The 8,769-nt window shown below is 41.7% G+C and overlaps 1 pseudogene across 1 annotated transcript; it reads right to left on the bottom strand.

Moving 5' to 3' along the window:
* Positions 1-1,967: 1,967 nt before the first annotated feature.
* Positions 1,968-2,886, bottom strand: LOC310819874 (phosphatidylinositol 3,4,5-trisphosphate 3-phosphatase and dual-specificity protein phosphatase PTEN-like; annotated as a pseudogene). The gene has a single exon. The product of its transcript is annotated as a phosphatidylinositol 3,4,5-trisphosphate 3-phosphatase and dual-specificity protein phosphatase PTEN-like (transcript).
* Between the last annotated feature and the right edge of the window lie 5,883 nt (positions 2,887-8,769).

Raw genomic sequence — 8,769 nt, 5'->3', positions numbered from 1 at the left:
GCTCAAAAATTGTTCTATTCCCTCCTGATGTGGTATCTGAAGTTTTCAGGTGATGGGAATTCTCAAGTCTTGGTTCTGCCATCCTGGTAGGTTGGTGATGGGCTGTTACCTTACCACATCTCAGTTGTGCTCCTGAGCGGATTCAGCTAAAAGTGAATCAAAATATGTTTAGCTAAGTTTCGCAAAGTATCCTCTTTCTATGTCTCAAGATGAGCAACATATAGCCTACTTAACCCTCCTATTATGTTAGGGGTCAATTTGACCCAATTCAATGTTTACTGTCTCTAAAAACATGGTTAACATACTTTTTTCAGCTAGATTTTTTATGACTTTTCCTAACTTTATGGGGTAAACAAGGCAAACATGAAATTAACCAAAAAAAATTAAAAACATGTCCTGTACACATTTTGTACGCATCGGTCGTGTTAGGGTCATTTTGACCCCTAGCACTATTGTTCTATAAAACCCTGATTTCTATCTCGTTTTTGTTGTGTTGGATGATACTGAGGGCACCTACACGTTCATTTGTGTGTGTGTGTGTGTGTGTGTGTGTGTGTGTGTGTGTGTGTCTGTGTGTGTGTCCTTCCTTGTGTGTGTCTGTCTGTGTGCGTGTCCATCCGTGTGTGTGTGTGTGTGTGTGTGTCTGTGAGGAGAAAACAGTTCCCACGAGATCTCTGATCATTCAAGAAGTAATGAGAGAGGGAAGACAAATTTCCCGCGAGAAATCTGACAGGACTCATAACAACTATGACAGTTCTCATAACAACTCTGATCATTCTCGCAGCATGGGGGGTGGGGCAAACATATAACCGCGGGAACTCTGATAATTCTCGCAGTATGTGGGGTGGGGCAAACATTGTTCCCACAACAACACTGATAATTCTCGCAGTATATAGGATGGGGCAAACATAGTTCCCGCGAGAAGTTTGATAATTCATGCAACATGGGGACAACCTTATAATAAGGGCTGCACACACAGGGCTGCACACACAGCCCTCTAAACCATTTCTCTTTGCATTTGTGCCTCAACTAAACATTTTGAAAATGACCACCAGACAGAGGAAAAGATTTGCTGCAACTGAGGTTCTGTCACAGATCTTTCAGGATGGAAGTGATATAGATGAGGATGTGTCTGAGACAGAGGATAATGTTGAGGAGGACCCTGATTATGCGGCATCCTCCTCTGATGAGAATGAAGCCAGTGAGATAGGACATTCTGACCCTCCTGTAGTTTCTCAAACACAAATAAACCCCCTTGTCATATCTCAACCACCAAGAACTAACATGACATCCAAAAATGGAAAGCTCCTATGGTCTGGATCCCCAGTTACAAGACAGGGTAGACTGACTGCAGCTAATGTCATCAAAATGGTTCCAGGCCCCACCAGATATGCTAGCAGTCATATACAAGACATACAATCTGCATTTGAACTCTTTAATGAGCATTTAATATCAACTTAAAGCCCTGCAAACATCAAAACATAATTTGTTTTTCATTTTAGGTCAATGAATGAGATAGTACAGTGATTTGCATATTTCGTAATAGTCATATACAATCAATACTTGATGTATAAGGGGAGGTTGGGGGCAGTCATGTATTATTTACTGGGCTATAAAGATGGTCAGTAGGAAGGCCTAAAGTTGCTGAGATAGAAACTTGTTTAAGACTTTCAGTTAAAATCATTTTCTGCATGTTTACATTGCTCGGGTCAAATTGACCCGAAACATCAAAGTTGTAACTTTATTTGAACATAATAGGAGGGTTAAAAAAGTTAGATTTAACTTTGAAACACTCACTATCGCAAAGTTCTGAATGGCAACACTTGTTACTCCCCAAATGATTCGTCAGAGCTATTGTAGCTAACTATCGTAAACTATTTCAGTGCTGCTAGCAATCGTCGCCTTTTCCAAGTTGGAACTTCATCGCCACAACAGTGTCCAGTGTGCTATGGATTGTCCTAAATAAACTACACGTTCCTGGCAACATTGCAACTTCTTCTGAGAGGCTTTGTGTCCTTTTTCATCATCTTGTTCTGCTTGTGGAAGAACTCCACTTTGATGTCTCCACAGACAGGCAGTGGCTGGGGGAACTCAAAGTACATATGCTTGTCCCCTCGCCTTGTGTGCACTGTGTTGGACGTATGGATCTTGATTTTTAGTTGATAAACCACAAACTGCGGATCCCAATGCCAATTCCCTTTCTTGAAGGCCTGAGGAATCGGGTCACTCCTGTTTTTAACGGTACTGTCCCTGCAGGTGCCTCCACTAAGCATGGGGAGCGTCTCAAACACCATTTTGTGGAAGAGCAGAGCGATGGGCTTGTATTCTAGCTGGTTCTTCAGAAAGTAGCTGTAGTAGTAGACATAGCGTCGCTGGCTTGGGATTGTGACTCCCTTCTTGTCTCTTGTCCGCACTTCCCCGTAGAAGTCGAGTGCTTCCTTTGCCTCCAGGAACTTCCCTCGGTGGAGGAGATAAGTGCAGATCATGACACCGGTGCGGCCCTTCCCTGCCTTGCAGTGGATGGCCGCCACATGATGGTCATCCTCACTTAGCCACTGGTCCAGGTCTTCACAGAATGGCTTGATTAGCTCCAGCTGAGGCTGGTTGTGGTCTTCAAAGGGGTACTGTGCAACTCTGCAGTTAAACTTTGCGGTGTCGTAATGTCGCTCGGCGCAAAGATTATATATCTTGTAATGATTTTTGTGTTTTGAGTCCAGAAACCGTACTACATCGTCTATGTTGTTTCTGTAGACACTCTCAAGTCTTTCTGCAGGAAAGCCCATAGCAATTATATTCGGATAAATATAGGTCAAGTCCAAGTCAAAACCCATCTTCCTGGTATCCCCTTTTGTTTCAGCTGACAATTTCCTTTATTATTGCAGCCATATCTGTGACAGGAGTCCTTAAGGTATTGAGCTTAAGAGAGAGTATTGTTGTCTTTGTACGAAACGCTGCCAATATGTTTCTCCCTCGCAATCCCGTTGGTGTCACCACTAGCTAATGCTAGCTAGCTCTCTTTGTGGTTGTCTGGGATCTCATGGTCAGATGACTGCGTGATGGAGGCCATGATAGGTGTCGTCTTAACTTTATTGGAGTGTATAGCGTCTCTATGTCTTCAAAATATACTTAGTATAAAATCTGTGTAAAAAGTTTTGTTTCTATCTAGCTATGTGTTTTTTCTTTGGCTGGTTTGCCTGTTACAGCTGAGAACTCAATCTACAGTTGAAATAAGATAGCAGGTTTAAGAGGCACAAGGTGATTAGTTGATATGATGTATGGTTGTGTCTGTGTGCATGAGAGCTAGGGGAGAGATGAAGGAATGAAATGTTGCTGGTGTTGGTACATTCAGTCTCTTCCTTTCTCGGTTGCAGGCTTCTCTGTAGTTGTAACTTTATTTTTTGGATCCTTCTTTGTCTGCTTAGACACTACCAGCTGACACCCCCCTTTCAGATTCTCTGGGCACCCCTAAAACCCCCGTTCCGGGCCCCTGTTCGGGTTCACCGGTCCCTGTGATTGCTGTTGCTGTGGCCATTGCATTCGTCCCTGGGATGTATTCATTGGAGTTGGATATCGTCCCTTGTAGGATTCTCTGCCGCATTCGCGGGCTCTTTTGTAACATTCCCGGACCATATGTCCATTTTTTCCGCAATAGTGACACAGTCTTACTACTTGCTGGGGTTCTGGATTGTAACCTCCTTGTCTAGTATATCCTTGACCCCCCTTTTTCCATTTCTGAGGTTGTGGGTATGGAGGCTGAGGAGCAGCCTGTATTACTGGTGTCAATTGAGGTTGTGTCTGTGGTTGAGGCAGGTTTTGCAGAACCACAGCCTGTGTTCTTTTCTTATTCTGTTTTCTCTTGCTCAACTGCACCTGATTAAGTTTTCTGAGCGTCTCTTGGTCTTGCTCTTTCAAAGTTTGTTCTTCTTTGCAATGTAACTCCACCTGATGGGCTACGTGGTCCATGTAGATAACAATCGTGGTTTTAGCTTCTCCTGTCTTGAGTATTTGTTTATCTTCATCTTCCATGAGGTATCTTCCTTCTGTGTTGAGGATTGGTAGTTGTGGATAGCTTCTGGTGGGCGTAGCCCTTCCCTCATATGGTGGTGGAGCCACAGTTGGGGTTTTGTGTGAGAAAGGAGTATTCGTCTCCTTCACTAATCTCTCAGTTTCCTCTTCCAGGCTCTTATCCACTGCTTTATCTCTTATTCCTTTTACCAATGGGTTGCTCTTTTCAACCATTTGCACTGGAGTAGACGTCTTAGCTGAAGCCGCACCCATAATTGTTGTTCCTTCAACCGTTGACTTAGCTGAAGACACTTTTCCAGTAGGCACTTCCTTTGTTTACAGTTCAACTTCTTGGCTGAATGGTTGGTTACTTATTTTGTTGATTCTATATTAATGTCTTTAATCAACACATTCAGTCACCATACCAGTGTGAAACGTTCTTGCTCTGGCTATCTTCCTATCCAGAAGCTTACTTTCTAATCTCAACCCTAGTCTTCAGCATTTTGGCGGCGGGACAATTAAGCACTCCCTTGAGGGGACTCCACTGACCCAAGTAACTCAGGTTTGTGGAGGTGCGCCCGAGACAACTGCTCTAACCACCTCTGTGCCAAAAATAACAAATTAAAACAAAAAAGGTTCAGCAAAGACACCGAGATGCCTTTGCTGCTATGCCTGTCAGCAAGTCAGTTCCACACCCCACAATCATACACCTTTCAGACTCAGACGTCCCTCACAAGGATGTTTGTCCTGTTAATGCTAGCCAAATCAATCCTCCTGTATATACTAAACAAACCAAAAAAATGCAAAAATTTGAATATTCAGTTTAAATTGTGATATGATTATATCGCAGTAATGCAAAAGCTTTATATCATTTCACAGGTGATGCACACATAGTATTGTTCAAGTCGAAGCACGCAAAAATTAGAAACAGATTAGATTGCCTGTGTTATACATGTTCCATCAATGTCAGCATGATTATTCTGTGCACTATAATTCACTACCATTATCTGTTAGTGGAAGTGACCGATCAATGAGAGAGAGAGAGAGAGAACGAGAGGATCGCCTTATCTTAATTAAGCAACTAGCCAAACAATCACTCAATGGTTAATTATATTATTTTCACAATTAATAAATGTATTTATTGATTCTTTACAAATCAATCACAAATAATCAATCACTAATTCAATTCAATTAATTAATCCTTGATCACAATTGACAATTGTCAGTTATCTCCAATGGAGCAGCCAATTAACCAATTTAACCATGTAATCAATTAACCATATAATCAAACAACTGATTGACCAATTAACCAATTACCCTATTCTTAATTAACAAATCGACTACTCAATCAAATCAATCATCCAATCAAATCATCAATCAATCAACCAATCAATCAAATCAGTAATCAATCAACCAATCAATTAATAATCAAATTAATCAAATCAGTAATCAATCAACCAATCAATTAACCTTTTAACAGATCACCAAATTAACCAACTAATCACCTAACCAATTAACCAAGAATCAATCGATCAATCAACAAGTCCATATAGCGAACTTCAAACATCAACCAAATAATAGCAGTCTTACTTTGACGTAGGCTATATGAGACGAGCTGTTCTGATGTCTCTCACAAATTGGTCTTTTTACTGCTATCTGGCGCTCTCTCTCTCAGAACCTCTCCTGTTTTGCTCGAAACAAAACATTAATTTGATTAGTTCTCTTAAAATAATTAAACATTCAACACAAAACATACAGAAGATACTATACTAAAATAAGATCAGAGATATGAAAAATAAACTTCATAAAATGGAACATTACTTTTTCCCAATGTTTGAACAGTTTCCAACATCTCAACGTGCACTTGAAATGTTGGCAACAGGCCCATAAAAACACATCGTAAATTTCATTGACATGCACCGCCTAGCACCAAGATCCACGTAAGCATGTCCATATAGGGCGTATAGTATCGGCTATACTCTACAGCATTAAGACCGCACCCAACCGACCAATAAATTTACACTTATTTTTAACGAACAATAAATTTACACTATTTTCAATGAACAATAAATTTACACTTTTTACAATGAGCATATTCTATAGAGAAAGAACAGAGAGAGAGAGGGAATCTCAGAGAGGCACTATATGGTTTATGCTTCGTTTTCTGGCTTGAAGCCGCTCAACCCCAAATCAGTCAGACGGACAGAGGCTGTCGAGTGTCCGCGCACCCGAGGTCCCCCACCCGCCTGAGACAAGAGGCCGAACTGCAGCACCCAGATCCCTGCATTCACGGAATAGAAATCCCCAATGAGAAAGAGAGAGAGAGAGAAAGAAAGAACAGAGAGGGATGGTCTTTTAGATGAGATATTTACAGCTTGCACTGTGCACACCCAATCATATTGTTCAATTCAAATTTCTCTCTTCTCAAATTTAAGAACAAGGGTAAGATACTAATTTTATTTCATACGTTCTCTGGAAGAAATTAGCTCAAATAGCCCAGAGCAGGGGACCCGCCCCTGTCAGGGATCTGTAACTTTTCAAGCAGGCAACTATTCTATTTTTAGAACGAGAGAGCAGCTTTGCGCCTCTGTTCCAGGATGCATCCTCTGTTATCAGGAATTTAACCTGCATACGTATATTTGATCAGGCCTCTGTTATCAGGAATTTAACCTGCATATGTAATTTTTGTTGTTTTATCAGGACTTGAACCTGAATGGGGCTTTAACCCAAAACAATGTAGCCTGACTTCAGACGAAATCACTGCACGGCGTCCCCCACAGTATCTATCGAGTCTCTACATCATTTAGTGTCTTCCTAAATTTAAGTGATCACGACAACCAGCTGATCAGACCAGTTCCGTAATGTTAAGTGACGTAACTCCAAATAATTCAAACTAATTACCGAGTTTTTTAGGGTTACATTGAAGGATCGTATCTCCAACAGTTAGGTCAACATAACATTTCACAGACACTTTGTTGTTTGTTTAAATTTAGCAGACATGCAACCACCTTCAATTCATCTACCTGGTTCTTTTAAATTTTGGTCGATAGCCCACAGTCAACTTGATACTTATCTTTTTGAGGCACACACCCAGCTGGTGGCCTGTTCTTCTGCACGGCTATCGGTTGGCCAAATCCTGTTCGTGACGCCAATTTGTAGTAAATATACTTAGATGAAGAAAGGAAGCTGCAGAGGTCCGGATGAGTCAGTTTAATCGTCTTTAATTAATCATAACTTCATCATTACATACCACGGCCAGATGTGGGGGCTCCTGTCCAGTCAATAATGTCCCCCCCTATCTAGTCCAGCCGTTCAGTCTTTTATACAAAACAGCCTGCTTTGTCTTCCAGATTTGGGCATGGAATTCCCAGGTCCACGTTACCCTAAACATTTTCAACCTATACGATGGTGATGTTTACAGTTTTCACCAAATAAGGGTATACCTTTTGGTGCTGTTCACAGCCTTAACTAAATTAAGACTACCCCCACCACTATCTCTCCTTTACCATCCCCCCAACCTACAGAGGTCAACTGCATGCTGCAACATTCCAAGGGCCTAACCCACCAGGCCTTCTTCTGGTCAGAGCAAAATATACTACACTCCCCTAGTAGTAGGAGGAGATTTTAACTGTTTTATCCAGGAAAGATAGGAAAGGGGCAGGCGAAGGTTTTAAGGTAGACAAGACGTCGGTTTTATTGCAGAGTTTATGTAGGGATTTTAAGCTAACCGACTGTTTTAAAAACGTGCATCCAAGAGAGGAGGGCTTCACCTGGTTCAGTGGTGACGGCACCAAAGCCTCTCGCATCGACTACGTTTTTACCCGGGACTGCCCGCCAACCGATGCCACATTAGCCCCTGTTTTCTTTTCCGACCACGCTATGCTTACATGCACCCTGCCACTATCTTCGGGTGTGACTGTAGGAAGAGGTCTGTGGAAACTGAACCGGACTAGGAACTTTTTCAGGAAGTTAGGTAAGCATAAAAAAGATAGGGAAAACAGACGCATGTTGGGACCGCAAAAAAGACTGCAAAGGTATTTTAATTTGACGATGAAATAAAGGAAGTGAAAAAAGAAATGTCAGTTTTAGCAGAAATAAAGAGCAAAAGGTGTCATTTTAAGAAGTAAGGAACGGGATATTGAAGAAGGGGAGAAGTGTACTAGATACTTTGAGAAAATAGTTAGTAGAGGGGGGGCAATAGTAGGGTTGAAGAAAGTAGATGGGAATATGGTTGAGGAAACAGAAGAAATGAAGGAAGTAGTGGAGGAATTTTAATGGAGATTTATAGGAAGAAAAGAAAATTTGCAAGGACACCTTAAGGGAAGTTTTAGAGCGCGCACACAGCACAGTAGAGCAGTGTTTCTCAACCTTTTTTCAGTCGGCAACCTTTGCATGAATAAAAAATCTCAAGGCACCCCAATATATATATAATTTTTTTAAATGTTGATTATCATTAGAATACACACACTGTCTCTGACGAACAACAAATGCATGACGCATGTAGCCTACTACTCTTACACGCACGCATACACACACACACACACACACACAGGGGGGCGTAAATGTGACTTACTCTCAGTGAGAGATTTGGGCCTGGGAGGATGCACACAACTGCTCTATTCTCGCAGGAATGGATGACAGACACACACGTAGCTCCTGGTCCACAGCTCTCAGGCACTCTCTGTACTTATTCTTGATGCAGGTTAAGCTCGAAAAGCTCAGTTCACACAAATATGTCGTGGAAAAGGGTAACAGTATGTCAAC

This window comes from Argentina silus, assembly GCF_951799395.1.
Source record: "Argentina silus genome assembly, chromosome: 19".
Lineage (NCBI taxonomy): Eukaryota > Metazoa > Chordata > Actinopteri > Argentiniformes > Argentinidae > Argentina > Argentina silus.
The sequence above is the reverse complement of the archived record's forward strand: the minus strand, read 5'-3'. Positions and strand labels throughout refer to the sequence as shown.